This window comes from Pongo pygmaeus, chromosome 16, assembly GCF_028885625.2.
Source record: "Pongo pygmaeus isolate AG05252 chromosome 16, NHGRI_mPonPyg2-v2.0_pri, whole genome shotgun sequence".
NCBI classification, from domain to species: domain Eukaryota; kingdom Metazoa; phylum Chordata; class Mammalia; order Primates; family Hominidae; genus Pongo; species Pongo pygmaeus.
Genome location: NC_072389.2, coordinates 103,834,575 through 103,856,903, shown reverse-complemented (window position 1 = coordinate 103,856,903; position 22,329 = coordinate 103,834,575). Strand labels below are relative to the sequence as shown.

The window sequence follows — 22,329 nt, the reverse complement described above, 5'->3', positions numbered from 1 at the left end:
TACAGAGTTCTCTCCTAAGTCACCCAAGGGTGCTGCTCAGAGAATCCAGATGCTGTTTGAGGTGGAGGATTTCCTGAGTGGGTTGTCTCAGAACAGTCAGGCCCAGGATAAGCCTCACCAACTCAGGGATGTTGGATGCAGAGATTGAGCGTGGGCTCCAGTCCATAAGTCCTAGTCCTCATCAACCCCTCTGGTCTTGTGCCAGCTCTGGGCCTTAGCTTTTTCATCCGCTTCTTAAAAAATAATTTTAAGTGCCTATTTCTTAAGGTCTTGTGAGGATCAAACAAAACAGTGGATGTTATAGGCTTTTGTATATGCTAAAGGATTCTACATTAAAAGGCAAAGGTTATATTATATAATTACATATATAATATATAATTACATATATTATATATATTGTTTATATATATATTTTTTATATATATATATATGTAAAAGTTTAAATTAGTTTTCGTGGCACATAAGAGCACAAAAACCCTACATCAAAAGGGCTTAAACACAATACAAATGTTTCTCTCACATGCAGGTGCAGCAAGTCCATAAATTCATCAGCTTCCCAGGCTGCTTCCAGCTTTGCTACATGTGGCCTCATCCTTACAGCCCAAGATGGCTCCTAGGGCTCTAGCCATCACATCCTGGTACCAGAAAGCAAGACGACTGAAGGGGAGGAAAGAGAGCATGTGCTTGTCTCGTGAAAAGATTTCCTGGAAGTTACACAAAACATTTCTGTTTTCAGCTTGTTGACTAGAACATAGTCGTCAGTCATACTTAGTGCGGAGGGTGACCAAAGAGGGAGTGTTTTGTCTGATAGCATTGCATCCAGCCAGATATTGAGGGCAAGTAGCTGGAGGGAAGAGGAAGGCAGACATTGTAGAGGAAGCTAGCAGTGACTCCCCCCCAGATTATATCCTATTAATAAAAGTAAGAATCTAATTTATGCCATGTGCCTGGGCCTCACAGGGCCATCACACCTCCATGAAGCAAAGTGTTTGGCCTCACTCTGATTTGCTTTTGTCATCTCTGAAACAAGGATGTTTTACTTCCCCATGTTTCCCAAATGTCCCTCATTCAAATAATGCTTCTGCTGTGTAGCCATGTCTACAGCTGTGGTCAATGCTGCTCATCATTGCCACTGTCTGTGTATCACTCACGTGATTTAATCAGTACATTTTCTTCCAGTGGACTCTCCCTTTAAGCTTCTCTCTCTCTCTCTATATATATATATGTATGCACATATATATATCTACACATGCACACATATGTAAAATATATTTAGAAGCTTAAATATATTATATATTCACTCTATATATAGAGAGAAATTTATATATATATATATATTTCTCTAACACTCCTGCACCACACACTGATCTTCCTCTTCAACAAATAGGAACGAGGCTTCAGGCACTGAACCTTGATCAGGTCACTACATCTGACCTGACATTAGGATACTTTAAGTTTCTAAATGTATAAGTTACATACATTTACTATATATATGTGTATATATAGAGATTTATATATTGAAAAAATACATATTTATATATTGAAAAAAATCTATATATATAGAGAGAGATTTATATATTGAAAAACCCAAGTAAAATAAAAATAAGAAAGTATCCTTAATATCAGGTCAGATGTAGTGACCTGATCAAGGTTCAGAGCCTGAAGCCTCATTCCGGTTTGTTGAAGAGGAAGATCAGTGTGTGGTGTGGGGGTGTTAGAGAAATAGCATCAGCAAACTGGAACTTTCTTCTTGCCCTAATAAGCAGGACTGAAAACGTTCTCCCTATGTAATTTACTTTCTTTTAAATTTAAAATGAAGTTAAAATATATTTTAAATTTAAAATGCAGACTTAATTTGATGTCACGTCACCGTCCACTGAAGTTTTCTCACTTTTCGCAGTGATGCAGCCCCCCCACCCATTAGGATTCATTCTACTCTACGATTTCCAAGTTTCTAAGAAACTTAGAAAACTTACACTAGGAGTTTTAAAGGCATGATGTTTGTGCCTGTAAGTGAATTGGGCCCAGATACTGCTGTGCAGCCTCAGGCATTTTCCAAAGGGAACCCCGGCCTTTGGGGTTGTCATGAGGTGCAGAGTTCTGGATGGTCCCTTGAAGTTCCCCTGATCCAGCTGTAAGGGAGCTGGTGGGAGCCTGAGCTCAGATCAGGGAGAGGAGAAAGCCAGGTGTGGGGAGGTCCCTCCAACAGGATGGCCTGTTTTCATCAGAGCTGGAGGCTAAAGAGAAGGGCAAGGTTCCAGTTCAGAAGTAAGAGAACATCTCTTGAAGGCCAAAGACTGCCTTGAGATACTGTGGCTGCAGCAAGGCTCCCTGCAGCCCCTGCGTGGCCGCCTCCCACTGTCAGCCACTTCCCCATATGGACCCTCACAGACTGAACAAATCTGAGTGACCTCGGGGATGCCTGAAGGCACCTAGCTCTGTTTATTTCATGGCACATTTTAAAGAGCCCCAAGAACTGGAGATAGAGCCCACTGGGAGGGGAGTCTGTTTGGACATTGTTTTCTTGATTTTCATCTTCTGTGAATTACTCTTCTAGTTCATCTTTTCTAGTACTTAAAAGTAGCTATTGGTCCCCCTGTCAAATCCAGTAAGAAACAGGGATCCCCAAGCACTTGGGTAAGGCAGTCCATTGTTGGGTTAAGACCTGAGCTGCCAAGAAACTTAGACACAGATCCACGAACCTTTTTACATGTGGGGATTGGTGTAATTGGCTTAACTGGCTTGATGCTGACTGGCAGCAGCTTCAGGGAAGAATCTTACTGGGGTTCCACCTCAATGTGTGCACTGGGATGGGCTGTAGGAGGGTGCCTTAGGGGCAGATGCAGTGATGTGTTGGAAGCATGGGATAGGGGTATCCCTGTGGGAGCCAAGGGACACTGAGTCCATGTAGGGGAGGGGTGATGGGGCCATGTGGGGTAACAGGAGGACGAATGGGGTGAGAGGTAGAGCTTTGTAGCTAAGGACACTGGCATTTGGTGCATGGGACATAACGTTCACATATGGTGAGGCAGGTCTAGATTTGGGAACGTGCCTGTGGTACATGCTGCCTTGCAGAGGGGAAGGAAGAAGTGAGAGAGAAGATGGTGGGTGGAGAGAAGAAGGAGGCTGAGGCCAGGCACAGCCCCTACTGTCAGCCTTATCTAAGAGAAATGTGTGGCTCTGCAGTGAGGGGCCTGCAGTCAGCACCTGCAGTGGTGCTGCCACGGTGCCTGCTCTGCATAGCCCACCTGCCCTGGGGCCAGGACCAACACATTTGGGAAAGGTTGGATTCCATGAGCTTCTTGACTGATGCTCTTTTCCAGCTTTACCTACTTACGTGCTTTCTGGATCTCCAAGAATTATAGCACATGGACTTAGCCTTAGGGTCTGTGCTTTTTTCTGGGACATCTGACACTTGAACACAATTAAAATAAAGCGTTTGCTCACCTCTGAGAGGACCCCACTTTTCATTCATTCATTCATTCACTCAAACATTTGCTGACCACCAACTCCGTCAGCACTGGGGAAATAACAATAGAGAAAATCATCATCTTTCTCCTAAAAAACTCCCATTTTCAAAAGACTCTTAAATGTATGACTAAAAACAAGTGGATAAGCGGAACAGGAGCCAATAAAATTCCAAGGGCATTCCAGGGTAGTTCAGAGGAAAGAGGTCAGCTCTGCTGGGGACTGGCCAGAGATTCTGCAGAGGACCAACAAGGAGTGGGTGTGGGGACTCATCTAGGAGGAGAGAGGAGCAGCTGAGAGAAAGGCATGGGCATGTCACTGGGGCAGGCAGGAGCATGGAACCTTGCAGATCATCAAGTTGCCCTATGTGGCTGGAGCACAGACGAGTTGGATGGTAGGAGAAGATGCTGCATAACTGTCTGGAACTGGCTTCTAGCAGCATGGGGGCCTGTGCAAGGGAAGCTGGGCATTACCCAGCAGGTCAGCTGTTGCCAGTAGTATTAGTCTGTTCTCATAGTGCTATAAAGAAATACCTGAGACTGGGTAATTTATAAAGAAAAGAGGTTTAACTTGCTCACATTTCTGTAGGCTGTACAGGAAGCATGGCTGGGGAGGCCTCAGGAAACTTACAATCATGGCAGAAGGCAAAGGGGAAGCCTGCATGTCTTACACGGCTGCAGCAGGAGGAAGACAGAAAAGGGGGAGGTGCTACACACTTTTAAACAACCAGATGTTGTGATAACTCACTATCATGAGAATAGTACCAAAGGGGAAATCCACCCGCACGATCCAGTCACCTCCCACAAGGCCCTTCCTCCAACACTGGGAATTATAATTTGACGTGAGATTAGGGAAGGGACGTAAACCCAAACCATATCATTCTACCCCTTGCCCCTCCCAAATCTCAGGTCCTTCTCACATTTCAAAATACAATCATGCCTTCCCAACAGTCCCCCATAGTCTTAATTCATTCCAGCATTAACTCAGAAGTCCAAAGTCTAAAGTCATCTGAGACAAGGCTAGTCTCTTCTACCTATGAGCTTGTAACAATCAAAAACAAGTTCGTTACTTCCAAGATATAGTGGGGGTATAGGAATTGGGTAAATACTCCTTTTCCCAAAGGGAGCACGAGTGAGCTTTGTGGTGGTGGTACTGCTAGGTATGTTGATTGTGGTGGTGGTTATAGGAAGCTACACACGAGCTGAAAGTACACACACACGCACACACACACACTGCACGCACATACAAATTTGAATTACACCAATGTCAATATCCTGGCTTTTATACTGAAATATCAGGAGAGGCTGGGTAAAGGGTACAGGGGACCTCTCTGTACACTTCTTTGCAAATTCCTATGAATATCTATTTCAAAATAAAAAGTTTTAAAAACTATGTGGCCCCCTGTGTGGGAGACTAGCCAGTGCTAGATATGCCTGTGATGGAGTCGGGTGCTCAATTAAGTGGGCTGCAGATACAAGTGGAATTCTGTAACGCAGCTTTATCCTGGAGTACAGCTGAGGTTTTCAGTTCCATCTCTGATTCCTGTGACATATTTCTCAAGTCATTCAAATTCTTAGATGAGAAAAGGGCTGTGACTAAATGTCAGTCTCTGAAAACCCAGCTCCCTGGACCTCAGACCTTTAGAATAGGAACCAGTTCTGGAGAGAAACTTGAATTATGCCTTTGCAATTCCTGAATATCTGGGTCTGGACCCACAAACAGGGTTGGCTCATGAGGGAGTAAAAACTTTCTCAGGGAATGAAAAAGTTTTGGACAGGACGTCCCAAAAAGCCCATGCTGTCCTCTGATTTGACCAAATTCTTTAGAATAAATAAGACTTTAGCTGCCCCTGGAAACAGCCAGAAAAAAAAAAAAAGGGCAGTTATAGAAAATAGTGAGATTAAGAAAAAAAAAAGCACTGAGAAGCCAGGTACCTCCTGGGATAATAAAAATACAATAAAAATGCAGCAACACACACAAAAATCACATTCTGCTTTAGAATCATATTTATATCAGCAAATATGACATCTCTTATCTGTTTTAAATTAGAAAAATCAACTCTGCAAGTGAAGGTTTGAAGCTCTTGTTTTGCAAGGTCAAACCTCACTTTAAACTTGGTCAGCCCCCCAGTGGAACTTGCAATAGGAGCTGGAGAAATCTCTTAGAATTCTGAGAGGCCCATGGGAGGGATGCATGTTTTCTCACTCTTGTTGTTATTGTTGGTGCCAGTCTGAACACCTTGATCTCGAAGCAATTTGTCAGAGCCCTGGTTCTCCCACCATCTGTCTACATGCCAATTGTCTTGGCGAGATTTACACACGAAGCAAATCCAATTAAATGAAGAGACTGCCCCTGGCAGCTCTAAGCATTTCTAACACAGGAAGGCCATGCTCTGGAATCCAGCGGGCATTCCCAAATCGTGGCTGATTATCAGGTATTTCATCAAACAATCTCCAGTTTGCCAGCAAACCACAGGCTGACAAGACAAAGGCAGGGGTCAGAGTGATTCTAAGATGGTGCTTCAATGTTCATATTTCATTCATGACAAGCATTGCATGTATTAGAGTACAGTTTCCTTAGGAATTCAAGAGTAATTTGAACCATTCAATCTCCAGAACCAAAATAACACAAATAAGAGCAAGGGAGATAAAAGGTTTCCCAAAGAACTTTCTTTTTCTCAGAAGGTCGATAAGAGTTTGAATTATAGTCTGAAAAGATTAAGCGACACAACTTTCAATTTCCCATTCATCCAGGAAACCCTGTCTCTTCATCCAACACAATTCAGAAAACTTAAAACCGGCCAAATGTGTCTAACTAAAAATGAAGGCTGGACATGATGGCTCATGCCTGTAATCCCAGCATTTTGGGAGGCCAAGGCGGGAGGATCACTTCAGCCCCGGAGTTAGAGACCAGTCTGGGGAATACAGGAAAACGCTGTTTCTACTAAAAACTAAAATAAAATAAATTGTGGGGTGTGGTGGTGAGTGCCTGTTGTCCCAGCTACTCGAGAGGCTGAGGTGGGAGGACTACTTGAGCCCAGGAGTTTGAGGCTGCAGTGAGTTATGACTGAGCCACTGCACTCCAGCCTGGACAACAGAGGGAGACTGTCTCAGAAAAATTAAAAACATAAAAATAAAAATAGGGCCGGGCGCAGTGGCTCATGCCTGTAGTCCCAGCACTTTGGGAGGCCTAGGTGGGCAGATCACAAGGTCAAGAGATTGAAACCATCCTGACTAACATGGTGAAACCCCATCTCTACTAAAAATACAAAAATTAGCTGGGCGTGGTGGTGCGTGCCTGTAGACTCAGCTACTTGGGAGGCTGAGGCAGGAGAATAGCTTGAACCCGGGAGGCGGAGGTTGCAGTGAGCTGAGCTTGCGCCACTGCACTCCAGCCTAGCGACACAGCAAGACTCTGTCTCAAAAAAAAATTAATAAAAATAAAGAGCTTTGTGAAGATCAGGCCCCCAGGGACCAGCTGGGATGCTGACTTGGTGAAGTATGTGTGGGTGCGGGTGACTCTGGATGTGCTGGTGTTTGCAGGAGTGAGCAGCCACCATTCCTTCCAAGTTGACCTTCTGGGGCTCAGGGTCTCCAGCTAGTGGCTCTCAGGGGGTGCTTCAGAGAAGCACCTGAGAAAATATGACATCTCTTACCTGTTTTAAATTAGAAAAATCAACTCTGCAAGTGAAGGTTTGAAGTTCTTGTGTTGCCAGGTCAAACTCTGGGAGTGGGGACTGTGTGTTCCTTTGCGGGTGGCCGTTGTAAACGGGCTTGCAAACCTTGTGAGGGCCCTGTGGTTTCTGGGTGTATAGATCCCTCTTTCTTGCCATGAGCCTGCACCCACAAGGGATACCTCACGTGCCTCGAGCCCCACTCAGGGAAAGCAGGTACCAGCCTCAGCTTCCTCCCTGCTGGGTTGAAGGGCAAGGTCTGAGCCTAAGCCACCGGTGGCACCTTTGTGCCTGCCACTCAAGAGTTATTTGAAGCGAATGAGCCACCGAAGCAGAAATGCCTGTGTTCCTGATTGTTTATTAATAGGGCACAGCAGCAAGTTCGTTTCCATCTGGAATTATTACCACCACCAGTTGCTATTCTTTTTTCCCCTCAGAGAACTGTTTAAGACCCAGGATCAGGCCAGTGCGCATTCCAGGGGCAGGCTAAAAGCAGCAACAAAGAGGAGAGAAAAAAAAAATATAGTTTTACCAGTCACCACCACGCAGCTGGGCTGGGAGTCCATGAAGACGGAGTAGGAGCTCGCGCTGCGCTTCCTGGGTCAGGCGGCGGCCAGGTGGCCGGGCTCTGCGCGCTCTGCGGGCCTGTGCTGGCCGCGGGGCCGCTATGGAACGGAAGCCCAACTCCTCCCGGCCGCTGGGCTTCCCTAGCGTTCTGGGCCCCGAAAGGCCAAGGATCTAGGGGAGGGTGATAAGGCGATGCCCCTTGAAAGCACAACGATGCAGCTCTGGACAGCGGGTGGGAGTGAGAGGTGACAGCGTGCTGGCAGTCCTCACAGCCCTTGCTCGCTCTCGGCGCCTCCTCGGCCTTGGCGCCCACTCTGGCCGCGCTTGAGGAGCCCTTCAGCCCGCAACTGCACTGTGGGAGCTCCTTTCTGGACTGGTCAAGGCCGGAGCCGGCTCCCTTAGCTTGCGGGGAGGTGTGGAGGGAGAGGCGCGGAGGGGAACCGGGGCTGCACGTGGTGCTTGCGGGCCAGCGCGAGTTCCGTGTGGGCGTGGGCTCGGCGGGCCCCGCAATCGGAGCCGCCGGCCGGCCCCGCTGGCCCTGGGCAGTGAGGGGCTTAGGACCTGGGCCAGCAGCTGCTGTGCTCAATTTCTCACCGGGCCTTAGCTGCCTTCCCACGGGGCAGGGCTCGGGACCTGCAGTCGGCCATGCCTGAGCCTCCCCCCTCTCTCTGTGGGCTCCTGTGCGGCCGGAGCCTCCCCGAGGAGCGCCGCCCCCTGCTCCACGGCGCCCAGTCCCATCCACCACCCAAGGGCTGAGCAGTGCAGGCCCACGGCGCGGGACTGGCAGACAGCTCCACCTGGGGCCCCGGTGCAGGATCCACTGGGTGAAGCCAACTGGGCTCCTGAGTCTGGTGGGGAGTTGGAGAACCTTTATGTCTAGCTAAGGGATTGTAAACACACCAATCAGCACCCTGTGTCTAGCTCAGGGTTTGTGAATGCACCAATGACACTCTGTATCTAGCTACTCTGGTGGGGACTTGGAGAACGTTTATGTCTAGCTAAGGGATTGTAAATACACCAATCGGCACTCTGTATCTAGCTCAAGGTTTGTAAACACACCAATCAGCACCCTGTGTCTAGCTCAGGGTTTGTGAATGCACCAGTCCACACTCTGTATCTAGCTACTCTGGTGGGGAAGTTGAGAACCTTTGTGTCTAGCTCAGGGACTGTAAACGCACCAGTCAGCACCCTGTCAAAACGGACCAATCAGCTCTCTGTAAAACAGACCAATCAGCTGTCTGTAAAATGGACCAATCAGCAGGATGTGGGTGGGGCCAGATAAGAATAAAAGCAGGCTGCCCTAGCTAGCAGTGGCAACGCGCTGAGGTCTGTTTTATGTTTTGGAAAATTTGTTCTTTGGCTTTTTTGCAACAAATTTTGTTGCTGCTCAGTCTTTGGGTCCACGTTGCCTTTATGAGCTGTAACATTTACTACGAAGGTTTGCAGCTTTGCTCCTGAAGCCAGCGAGACCACGAACCCACCGGGAGGAAGGAACAACTCCAGACGCGGTGCTTTAAGGAGCTGCAGCACTCACCGTGAAGGTCTTCAGCTTCGTTCCTGAGCCAGTTAGACCACGAACCCACCAGAAGGAAGAAACTCCGAACACATCTGAGCGTCAGAAGGAACAAACTCCTGACACACTGCCTTTAAGAACTGTGATATTCACTACGAGGGTCTGCGGCTTCATTCTTGAAGTTAGGGAGACCAAGAACCCACCAATTCCGGACCCAGGAGCACCAGCACGAACGTTCTGGATATTCGGCTCTGAGTCGGTTTGTTGTTCAGGATGGTTTAAAGGTGAGCTAAGGGCTTGGCTGCCAGCTGTCCGGGTTTGCCTGGGATGGAGGGGTGTCTGAGACGGGACACTAGAACGTGCTCAACGGGGTACCGTCCTGGGCACTGTGGGCTACCCCACGAGTCGTTTATGTAGATTTTGTTTTCTCTTCAGTAATGCCTACTCCGTGCTGGAGCTCCTCCTTGTGTTTGGCCGTTATGATTTGGTAAAATTTGATTGCCCTGGAACCTGATTCCACATGTGCCATGTGAGAAGAAAAAAGAAAGAAAACAAAACCATAAATGAATCTTATGGTGCCTTCCTTTAAAATATTGATTGCAGGCACCACTGTCTAGAAGCTGTGGGTCCTCAGGGAAGTTAACTTCTGTGCTCAGGTTTCTTGTTTTGAGAAACGAGGACCACAGCACCGGATCATGTATGGATGCTTTCTGTGCCCCAGGCGCTGTCCCCAGCTATATTGGCCCTGAGGAACAGAGGCTGCCCACCTAGCTAGTGTCCGTGCACGCTTGCTAGCTCTGTGCTCACCACCCTGCGTTCTGCCTGTGCAAAGTGCTTGCTTGACACTGTGCTGGACTCCTTAAATGTGTCACTAACAGTGAGCCACAGCCGTGGCATGCCACCTGGCTCTGCAGACAGTCCTCCTCTTTTTAATTGTGTCAGCCCCAAATGTTAGCTTTTTCAGTTATTCTATCTTCTTTATTGAAGAAGCTGTGTTATACAACACCTTGATCTTTCGGAGAATACTACTTAAAAAAAAAACCTTTTGGCCAGGTATATTGGCTCATGCCTTTTAATTTCAGCATTTTGAGAGGCCAAGGTGGGAGGATAGCTTGAGGCCGGGAGTTCAAGACCAACCTGGGCAACATGGCAAGACCGTCAATTAAATTTCTAAAAAAGTGGTGTGTGCCCATAGCCCTGTCTACTCAGGGAGGCTGAGGTGGGAGGATCACTTGAGTCCAGCCAGCCATGACTGCACCTCTGCACTCCACCCTGGGTGATAAAGCGAGACCCTATCTCTAAAAATATTCTTAAATTTTTTAAAACTAAAAATGCTATTTTTCCAAAGCTGTAACATAGAGACATAATTTTCTGTCCCTATCTAGGTCTGGGGAGGAGAAGCTCCCTTCAAGGAAGCAGGCAGAGCCTCTCAAGCACCGTGCTGCCTCTAGAGAGCTCAGTGTGACAGCAGGACCACGTGGCTCCATTTGCTCAATTGTCGTGCTGATATAAGGCGCTCCCTTTTAATTGGGATCACTCCCGGGGATCAGACCCTACTTTGATGGCTTTCTGGGATTCTGAACCAGGCACAATTCCCTTTAATTGGCTCCTGGTGTGGGCTGCAGGCCTTCTTTACAGCCAAGAACAGGTGGGAAGTGCCATTTGCTCCCACTGGTCTCCCACTCCCTGCCTTGAGAGGCTGGGGCCCACCTTGTGTTTAGTGGGGTGCAGAGGGCTTTGTACTTCGCCTCATTTCACGGAAGTTACCCAGTTTCTAATATTCTGGGAGGCACTTGTGGACTTGGTCTCAACCTTCTCTGGTGAGCAGCTCTCCTGGCTCCTGTCACTTACCTAGTTCCATCATGGGGGCTTGGCTTATCCTGCACAGTTAAAGGAAGAGATTGGGCCATTAAGAAATGCCCGCCCCCCCCCCCCCAGCCGTTTTGTGTTTTTTTTTTTTTTGAGACATAGTCTCGCTCTGTTGCCCAGGCTGGAGTGCAGTGGTGCGATCCTGGCTCACTGCAACCTCTGCCTCCCAGGTTCAAGCAGTTCTTTCCCTCAGTCTCCCAAGTAGCTGGGGTTACAGGCACCTGCCACCACGCCTGGCTATTTTGTGTGTTTTTAGTAGAGACAGGGTTTGACCTTCTTGGCCAGACTGGTCTTGAACTCCTGACCTCGTGATCCACTTGCCTCGAACTCCCAAAGTGCTGTGATTACAGGCGTGAGCCACCGTGCCCCGCCAGAAATGCCCACATTTGTAAAGTAGGTTGCTGCTAGGGTCTAACTCTGCTATCGACATTCACCGATGAGGTCTGGGAATGGGAACTTGTGTTTAAGCAGACTCCTTAAGTGCAAAGACTGCCCGTGTTTAACCATACTACTTTTCTGATAACAAAGCTGAAATTTTCATCGTTATTATTTTTTTGGTTTGACATGAGCTATTCCTATTTTAATTTAGTTTAATTAATCTAGTTTGATTGTGTCCTGGAGTTTCCACTCTCCCATAATTCACTTATTTTTTGTTGTTGTTGTTCTAAAGTTTTCTCTAATTTTGAAATTAATAGAAAAAGAAAACAGACATAAAATATTTTATTTAGTCACAGTGATATGTCTATTTTTGTATTCATTCACCTCCTTTCTCTCCACACAAGAAACCTCCAGCACATTCCTACTTTCTGGAATTAAAATAACTTGGAGAAGTATGGATTTTGAGGTTCAACATCTGCACTGTTATTTCTTTTTCCTTTGTAAAAACAAATGCTCTCTAAAAATTGATGTCAAACGCAGTCTTCAGGCTGATGAAATACAGTAAGCCTGAGAACGAATAAGGCAACTAAATGGAGCTGTTTTATTTAACAGAAAGCACAGTGATCTTCCTTATGAGCGGGATTCCCAAGAGGAAAATGTTTCTAATCAGATTTGACTCTAGGATTAAGAGGGCAAGGTGCGACCCTCTTAGGAGGGTCTTTGAGACAGGGTCTTACTCTGTGGCCCAGGCTGGAGTGCAGTGGTATAATCTCGGTTCACTGCAACCTCTGCCTCCCAGTTCAAGCGATTCTCATGCCTCAGCCTCCTGAGTAGCTGGGATTACAGGTGCACACCACCACGCCTGGCTAATTTTAGTAGAGACAGGGTTTCATTCACCATGTTGGCCAGGCTGGTCTCAAACTCCTGACTTCAAGTGATCTGCTTGCCTCAGTCTCCTAAAGTGCTGGTATTACAGGCATGAGCCACTACACCTGGCCCACGTTGTAGGCTTTGTGGGCCAGTTGGAATTTGGCTGTTGCAGTGTGAAAGCAGCAATAGATAATATGTAAGTGAATGGGTGTGACTGCATTCCAATAATTATTTATGGATGCTGAATTTTGAATTTAATATAATGTAGATGTGTCATGAAATAGTCTTCTTTGGATCTTTTCAGCTATTTGCAAGTGTAGAAACTATTCTTAGCTTTCAGGCGGTACAAAAATGGGCAATGGGCTAAGTGGGGCTGTGAGCTGTCATTTGCAAAATCTTGCACTTAAATATTTCTCTTATAGGGGACATGGTATGGCTACTGATGGTGACCTTATGGTATACAACTAACAAATACTCAGTTAAATGAGTAAATAGATTATAATTAAAATGGAAACAAGAACTAAAAGTGATTATGAATATTTCATCAGAAAACCCATTGCTTTCCCTTTTTTGTTAGCTTCATCCAGTGTTAAGTTAGAAGAGCATTATGAAGAGACATGGCCAACATTTTTGTTTTCAAAATTATACTTTTTATGATGTGTACTAGGAATTAACTAACAGAAGCAGTTAGCACAATTAATTTTTTACAATTATTTTACAAACAATTTTTTCCTAGTACAATTAATTTGTTAAAAATTTGATAAAAACATCCCACCCCCCACCACTCCAACTTGGATGTGAATTTGCTGGTTGTTTGAGGTGGGATCTGGCTGCTGTGCCCAGGTAGGTTAGGAATCTAAAGCTCTAATTGATCTTCTTGGAGGTATTGGACATGTACATTCATGTTTTTAAACTTTATACTAAACGATGCTTCTCAAATGCTTACACCATTTACTTATTTTAAAATTAAAAACTTGAGGCTGGGTGCGGTGGCTCATGCCTGTGATCCTAGCACTTTGGGAGGCTGAGGCAGGTGGATCACTTGAGGTCAGGAGTTCAAGACCAGCCTGGCCAACATGGTGAAACCCCATCTCTACAAAAAAAAAAAAAAAAAAAGTACAAAAAAATAGTCAGGCGTGGTGGCAGGTGCCTGTAGTCCCAGCTACTCAGGAGGCTGAGGCAGGAGAATCTTGAGCCCAGGAGGCAGACATTGCAGTGAGCCAAGATTGTGCCATTGCACTCCAGCCTGGGTGACAGACAGAGTGAGAATCAATCAATAAAATTAAAAACTTGAAGCCAGGCATGGTGGCATGCTCCTGTATTCCCAGCTACATAGGAGCTTCTCCCAGCTGATGGGAGAAGATCGCTTGAGCCTGGGAGGTCAAGGCCGCAGTGAGCTATGATCTCTCCACTCCAGCCTGGATGAGAGGGCAAGACCCTGTCTCTAAAAATGGAGGGGGAGGAAAAAAAAAAATGGTTTTAAAACCATCAAGAAATTGGTATGCTGGTATCATCTTCAATATGCCATGGGAAACTGATATTGAAGAAAATGGAATTTACAACTTCACTTGTGAATTTTGAATTAATAATTTTGAAAATGGATGTTTTGAAATTCCTGGCAGGGCCAGGTGTGGTGCTTTGCGCCTATAATCCCAGCACTTCGGGAGGCTGAGGCAGGCAGATCGCTTGAGGTCAGGAGTTCGAGAACAGCCTGGCCAACATTATGAAACACCATCACTATTAAAAATACAAAAATTAGCTGGATGTAGTGGTGCGCACCTGTAGTCCCAGCTACCTGGGAGGCTGAGGCAGGAGAATCACTGGAACCAGAGAGGCAGAGATTACAGTGAGCCAAGATCGCACCACTGCACTCTAGCCTGGGTGACAGCCAGACTCTGTCTCAAAAAAAAAAAATAAATAAATAAATAAAAAATAAAATTCCTGGCAGTTTTCTGTGATATATCACAAGGTGATATTTCTTACATTTTGTAGGAGAAGGATTTGTCTTTATTTTTCTGTTAGATTTTTGCTAAGCCTTTACCTTTTTTTTTTTTTTTTTAGGGACTACAGCTCCTTGACTGCAAAGTAACAACTGTTGCAACGGGAAGTTTTCTCTTTGTTAAAATCCAGTAGCTTGTTAGCCCTGTTGTTTAAATACTGGATTTTTCTTTCAAATTTCACAAATATCTTAGGAATGACAAACATTTGTGTTCTTAACACTGAGGAAATTCCTGTGTAGACAAATGAGGCCAGATGGAGGGTGCAGCAGAGAGCTTAATATCCTCTTGGAATGGAAGGGGGGGCCATACTAAAACATGCACCAGGCCTTCGAGGGGCCGCTATTTTCCGGTATACACACACAAGAGGCATTTTTCTTTTTTCCTTGATTGGGGCCAAGGATAATTTTTGTGTCAGAAGAAGTGAGTGCTAAGTGGCTGAGTAGGTTTGAGAAAGGCTTAGCAATCCAGCTTATTTATAGACAATCCGATTATAATATTTGTGATACTGATTTTTAAAGACTACTGGACCTCTTAAAAATGGTTGGATATGAGACTGGCACATACTGAAGCTAATAGCTTTCTCTCTTTAAAGAGATAGTGTCTCTCTCTGACGACACACAGGCTGGAGTGCAGTGGCATTGTCAGAGCTCACTGCATCCTCAAACTCCTGAGCTCAAGCAATCCTCCCACCTCAGCCTTCTGGGTAGTTGGGACCACAGGTGTATGCCACCATGCTCGGCTAATTTTTTAACTTTTTTTTTTTTGTAGAAATGGAGTCTTGCTATGTTGCTCAGGCTGGTCTTGAACTCTTGGCCTCAAGTGAGCCTCCTGCCTTGGCCTCCCAAAGTGTTGGGATTACAGGTGGGAGCCACTTCTCGGGGCCTAAGAGTTTTCTTATATATCAGCAATAACTAATTCTAATGTAATTGGAGAAAAGAGCCCATCCACAATGCCCTTCAAATATCAGAAATCTCCAGGAATAAACCTGGCAAGAAATGTATGAGATCCCTTTGTGGAAAACTGTGGAACTGGCGGGGGGGCGGTGGCTCACGCCAGTAATCCCAGCACTTTGGGAGGCCGAGGCAGGTGGATCACCTGAGGTCAGGAGTTCCAGACAAGCCTGGCCAACATGGTGAAACCCCGTCTCTACTAAAAATACAAAAAATTAGCCAGGTGTAGTGGTTCATGCCTGTAATCCTAGCTATTTGGGAGGCTGAGGCAGGAGAATGGCTTGAACCCAGGAGGCAGAGGTTACAGTGAGGGGAGATTGTACCATTGCACTCCAGCCTGGGCAATGAGTGAAACTCCGTCTCAAAAAAAAAAAAAAAAAAAAAATGTGGAACTTTAGGAAAAAAAACATAGAAGACCCAAATAAATGAAAGGATGCTATGTTCTGTAATGGGAAGTTTCAAAACTTTAAAAATGTTAATGCAAACCGATGTTAAAGACTAGATGCAACTGGCTTGCCTTCCCAGATATCCAAATACATGTTAAAAGCTAGGGCAATTAAAATAGTGCAGTATTGTTATAGAAATAGAAAAACTGTCAATCAAACAGCTAGAATGTGGATGAGAATTTAACATATGGTTAAAGAGCTAATTCAAGTTAGTAGCGGAAAGAATACACCATTTAATGGTGTGTGAACCATGAGATGTAGCTAGATCCATTCATTAGGCCATATAGGTCAGTAAATTATGATTGAATTAAAATTCAAATCTGAAAATCAAGACAGTAAAAATACTGGAGGTAAATTTAGAAGAATTATTTTCTAGTTTTAGAGTAGTTTAAAGTTACTCATGTGAGACACAAAACTCAAACTAAAAGGAAAGGAGGTATTTGACTAATACTGACTTTGGAAATAGGAGTTGAATGAGAAGCAGGGAACTTTTCAGTTCATTTTTCTTTATATATACTGTATGCACACACACACGTATTTTAAAGGAACTGTTCAAGCACTATACATGTAATTTGTGTTTTTTTTTTTGTTTTTTTTTTTAAGATGGAGTCTTGCTCTGTCGCCCAGGCTGGAGCGCAGTAGTGCCATCTTGGCTCACTGCAAGCTCCGCCTCCCGGGTTCACACCATTCTACTGCCTCAGCCTCCGGAGTAGCTGGGACTACAGGCACCCGCCACGGTGTCTGGCTAATTTTTTTTTTGTATTTTTAGTAGAGACGGGGTTTCACCGTGTTAGCCGGGATGGTCTCTATCTCCTGACCTTGTGATCCACCCGCCTGCGCATCCCAAAGTGCTGGGATTATAGGCGTAAGCCACCGTACTCGGCCCTATACATGTAATTTTTTAAAAACAAGAGAACTTTAAAAAATGTAACACAAACGTACACCAAAAAATGTATACTTCTTCAGACCTTGAAGAAATATATTTTACATTTTTACAGCAGACATTAATGAACCTTTAGTCCTGTGTGTCTGTGGCTGACTGCCACAATTACTACTTGAGACCGTCACTATGACAGTTATTACTGTTAGTACCTGAGACCCTCACTGTGTTACTACTTGAGACAGTCATTACAGGACTGAATGAAGGGACAAACGTAGAAATGATAAAAAAGCTGTTTTAAAGGAAGGGGAAACCGGGAAGAAGGGAGCTCCCTGCTTCTAGTGAGCGAAGGCAGCCCCCTGAGCTTCCACAGCTCTTCGCTTTGATTGGGAGAATGAGCAGGGAGGAGGCGGTAAGACTGGTCAGCTGTTTGATTGATCACAAGTTCTCATTACTAACAGGCTTCAATTATGTCTAATAATAAGAAACACTTGGGCCTGGGTCGTGACTGCCCTCAGCAGTCCTGGGCGGCAGACACAGTTTATCAGTTTGCCAACATCCTGCTCTCATGAGAAACAGTTTGCTGCTTACTCACGTGGCCTCCAGTGGTATACTGAGTTGATCACAACCTCAATCTTTCAGCCTCTAAGAGCCGCAGGGGGATGGGGAGGTGCCAGCCTGCTGAGGCCTTTGGGTTCCTAGGCTGCTGGCATTTTAAAACCACCACTGCATTCCAACTCCCTTTGGATAACACCCCGAAACAGGCCAAGAAGAAATACAGGAGAAAAAATTACCTGCTGTTGAATATTTCTATTTCAAGTGAATACTAGCTGAACATTTACTAAATGACATTGTTAGGTATCAGCAAAAGCGGGCCTGTAATAGTTGGGAGGATAGGGAAAGACTTTGAAATGGGCAGAAAAGATTACTGGATGTCCTGCAGGTTCAGTGTGCTTTGGCCTCTTTCAACTGTGTAAATTTCGGCCGCCACTGCCGGCTTGTCATCCTCTTCCTCGTCTTCCTCCTTGTCCTCCTCCTCCTGTTCCTCTCCTCCTTCTCCTCCTCCTGTTCCTCCTCCTCCTAGTAAGCTTACTGGAGTGAAACTTGAACATTTTCAAAAAGGGTTAACGCAAATGATTCTCGTCCAAAGAAATAGAAATAATAGAAGTGTGAAGGGGCGTGGGAGGGGGTTGAGATGTGCCCCGTTCAGGCCCGGGGCACTGGCGAGGGTGTGCCTGTGAGTGGGGGGTGGGGTTTCTTCTCCCCACAAATGAAAGAGAAATAGTAAATTCTCCTGGGGGTGGCGAATCAGGTGGGAAGGTGGAGCCAACACTCTTTGCAAACTGTCTCGGGAGCCAGGGGTTGGTAGCTGGGAAGACTGTTCGGTGGTGACCCTGGGGGAGGGAAGGGGACGGGGATCGGGGAACCGGGGCAGCCCCGGGGGAGGAATGCGAGAGGGAGGAGGACGCCAGGGCACTGGGACAGCCTCCGGGGCGGGGCGCGGTGCCGTCCGAGCCCGAGGATGGAGGCTGAGGCCGCCAGTTGAGTCACAGGTAAGGGGAGCCGCTCTGGCCCAGCCCAGGGCCGCCCGCCTCCCTCCCCGCGCGCCGCAGCAGCTCCTCCCCGCGTCTCGGGTTTCAATGGCTGGGCCTGCCCCAAAGCTCTGGGCCCCCGCATCCCGATTTCTTCTTTATTTTTGAAGGATAATATTGCTGGACATAGAATTCTTTGTTGACGTTGGTCAGCACTTTGAGTATGTCATCCAGTATCTTCTGGCCTCCGTGGTTTATGATGAGAAATCAGCTTACTGAGGATCCTTGAATATGACTTGTCTCTCTGTTGTGCTTTCAAGATTCTCTCAACAGTTTGATTATGATGTGTCTGGCTGTGTATCTCTTTGAGTTTACTCTACTTGCAGTTTGTTGAGCTTCTTAGATATGTAGATTGATGTTTTCTATCAAGTTTGGGAAGTTTTGATTCGTTATTTCTTCAAATATTCCTTCTATTCATTTCTCTGTCTCCCTTCCTTCTGAAGTTCTTCTAATCCACATCTTGCTTTGTCGCTGCTGTCCCAAAGGCCTCCAAAGCTGTGTTCATTTTCTTCATTCTACTTTCTTCCTGTTCTTCAAACTAGATAATATCAATTGACCTATCTTCAAGTTTGCTATACTCTCTTCTGCTTCTTCAAGTTTTCTGCTCAGCCCCTATGGTGAAATTTTCATTTTAGTTGTTGTACTTTTTAACTCCAGAATTTCTATAAATTTTTCAAAAATATGTAATTTCGATCCCTTTGTGAATATTTGCATTTGGTGAGACATTGTTTTCATAATTTACTGCAGTTGTTTAGACATACATTCTGTTAGCTCTTGGAGCACATTTAAAATAACCAATTTAAAGTATTTTTTAGTAAGTCTAAAGTCTGTACTTCCTCAGGGAACCGTTTCTGTTAGTTGCTTAATTTCCTGTTATAGAGCCATACTTGTTTCTTTACATGATTTGTAATTTCTGTTGATGACTATTTAAAATAATACATTGTGACACCTCTTAAAATCATTATCTCCCTCCCCAGAGTATATTGTTGGTGCTGCAGGTTTTAAGCTGTTTTGTATATTTAATAATTTTTTTGAACTAATTTTACAGAGTCTGTACTCTTTGTTACTCGTGGCAACTGAAGTCTGTATTTGGTTAGCTTGGTTGTTGAGTAAGGACAGGACAGAGATTTCTGTAAATACCAGAAACCAGTAAATCTCCAAGTCAGGTCAAATACAGACAATTTTGCATGTGGAGTCTTCCAGAGTATTACCAGACAGGTCTGACCAGACAGTTCTGAAGGGACAAATCTTTGGGAATGAGGCTTTAAAAACAGCTTCATTCTGCTCACTCTGGTGGCTCCAATACTGCTCCAGGAATGTGGGGTGTTATTTTTCAAGGCCACTGCAGGAAAGGAAAGTGAGGCATGAGAGTGAATCAAGGTAAAATGCCACAAAGCTTACTGTTCTTATTGAGGATTGGCTGGTTTTCTTAAATACATGCTTCTTGAGTTGCTACAAGTCTTTGGTCAATTTCTAGAGTTCTGGAAAAGTTGATTCTAATAATCTTTGCCAACTTTCTCCTTGTTTCTATGGAGAACAGAAGTTTTGTCAGTCTTTATTTCCATCATTTATGCTGACTTCACTCCTTGATTTTTAAAAATTAATGTTCTAAATAATAGTCATATCTCTGTAAAAAGAACAGAGTGCTCTGGAATATGATTTTTGAGGGGGTTCACATCCTGGCTTTGCTACTTACCGGTTTGTGGCCTTTGGCAAGTTGCTTAACTTGTCTGTGTATCAGCTTTCTTTTATGAACTGGGCATATTAATAGTACTCATCTCATAGGTTGGTTGTGACTATATAAAATAAGTTAATATGCGGAGAGTTCCTATAAGGATGCTTAGTACAGAATAAACATTTGGTGAATCTTACCTGTTAAAACAGCTACTCTAAATTTTCACTACAATTCCACACAGTTGATAGGCCTCCTGTCAACTGTTCTTGTCTCCTGTCAACTCCTCCTCCTCCTCTTCCTCCTCCTCCTCTTCCTCCTCCTCCTCTTCCTCCTCCTCCTCTTCCTCCTCCTCCTCTTCCTCCTCCTCCTCTTCCTCCTCCTCCTCTTCCTCCTCCTCCTCTTCCTCCTCCTCCTCCTCTTCCTCCTCCTCCTCTTCCTCCCCTTCCCTTTCCCCTCCCCTTCCCCTCTTCTTCCTCCTGCCTTTTCCTCTTCCTCTCCTTTTCCTTCTTCCTCCTGTTCCTCTTCCTCTCCTCCTCCTCCTCTCTTTCTCCTCCTTCCTCTTCTTCCTCTTCCTCTCCTTCTTCCTTCTCTTCCTCTTCTTCAACAGAGCTGCCCAGGCTGTAGTGCAGTGGCGCTATCTTGGCTCACTGCAACCTCCACCTCCTGGGTTCGAGCAATTCTCCTGCCTCAGCTTCCTGACTAGCTGGGACTACAGGCACGAACCACCACACCTGGCTAATTTCTTTTTTTTTCTTTTTTCTTTTTTTTTTTTTGTATTTTTAGTAGAGATGGAGTTTCACCATGTTGACCAGGCTGGTTTCAAACTCCTGACCTCAAGTGATCTGCCCACCTCAGCCTCTCAAATTGCTAAGATTACAGGCGTGAGCCACCACGCCTGGCCCTGATAGGCCAACTTCTAAACTGAGGTTGATAGTTATTTACTGAAGTCACAGAGGTAGTGAGTAATCGATTCAAGCAACCTTGAAGAGTTGCTGCATGGATTAGAGATAATGTGTAAAATTTTAAGCTCATACTTAGATGCTGCTCATTAAATGGGAACCAGTCCTACAAATTATGGCTCTAGTATTTTCTCCATAGTGGGTGAACAGTACATAGTTCCTTGACTATTTAATTTTTTTAGATAAGTATATGTATTTATATTTAAATGTATCTTGCAGTTGCATGAGGGTTTTGCTGAAACTTTTCTTCTGTTCAGTACCCAGGTTTTGGCAGAGTTCAAAGACCGGGAAGCAAAGTTCAGCCATGTTGGGCCTTTGGGCTCATAGATGAGGAAGGGTACCCCAATATGAGGGCTCAGCAAATTCTGGAACTTATCAGTTCTGAAGACCTTTAGAGGAGGAGGCGGCAAGTAAAAGGTCTTTCAAAGCACAGTGAATGGGATAAAAGCAGGGATCAGGAGTAGCTAAAAATGGAACAGGTGGCTTACATAAATACCAGCTGTGCATTATGGTCGGTTTTATTGCCAGTTTATAGTGTTGTCCATGGCTATTTTACAACAGTTTTCTTTATTCCTGACATTGTTGTAAATCTTGCTGTAAAATTGCTCTAATGCAGCAGAAAGGCTATGAAATGAAATGGGAACTCCAAGGACCAGTTGATTGTAGTGGAATGGAAGGGAGGCTGAGGATGCCTAGAGAGAAAATAAAGGAAAGCTGGGGGGAAAAATTAGTGGGCCAAATCTCATTATGTACGAGAATTTGTCCTCTTAAGTCAGTTTGTGAACAAGAGCAGATGGCACTTTTAGGATGAATCCACCAGGTGGCACTATCAAAAACATTTCTTAGAAGGCCCCTTTGTCTAGTTTCTTAGAAGAAGTTAGTAAATCTGTGATTTTTAGAGGTGGAAGCAATACTCATTTTTGGAGGGGGAATGCGTGGTGTATATTACATTATTTTCTGTACTTTTTGTATTTGTGTGTATATATTATAGTTCTAAACACTGAAAGACCCCTTTCTCAAGAGATACAATGTCAACTTGGGAACGTGGGTCAATTTTGTAGGGCAGATTTGAGCCAAGTATCCCAGATTTAGGGATATATATATAGATATTTTTTTTTTTTTTTTTGAGATGGAGTTTTGCTCTTGTTGCCCAGGCTGGAGTGCAATGGTGTGATCCCGGCTCACTGCAATGTCTGCTTTCCAGGTTCAAATGATTCTGCTGTCTCAGCCTCCCGAGTAGCTGGGATGATAGGCGTGCGCCGCCAAGCCCAGCTAATTTTTATTTTTAGTAGAGGCGGGGTTTCTGCATGTTGGGCAGGCTGGTCTTGAACTCCTGACCTCAGGTGATCTGCCCACCTCAGCCTCACAAGTGCTCACAGGTGTGAGCCACTGTGCCCGGCCAGGGATATATTTTTATACCTTTTGGTTAATATTAATATACTTTGGGTTTTCTTCTCTTTTCTTAGCCTGGGACTATCTAAGCCTTTAT

General features: G+C 45.1%; 1 long non-coding RNA gene across 2 annotated transcripts in view; it reads left to right on the top strand.

Annotated features, from left to right (window-relative positions):
• Positions 1-9,020: 9,020 nt before the first annotated feature.
• LOC129014518 (uncharacterized) overlaps positions 9,021-22,329 on the top strand; it is a 123,198-nt gene continuing 109,889 nt past the window's right edge. Inside the window, exon 1 of one of the 2 annotated variants that reach the window (XR_008494237.1) lies at positions 9,021-9,505. This is a non-coding gene — a long non-coding RNA (uncharacterized LOC129014518). The remainder of the gene's footprint in view (positions 9,506-22,329) is intronic. The other variant, XR_010123850.1, reaches the window with a different exon arrangement.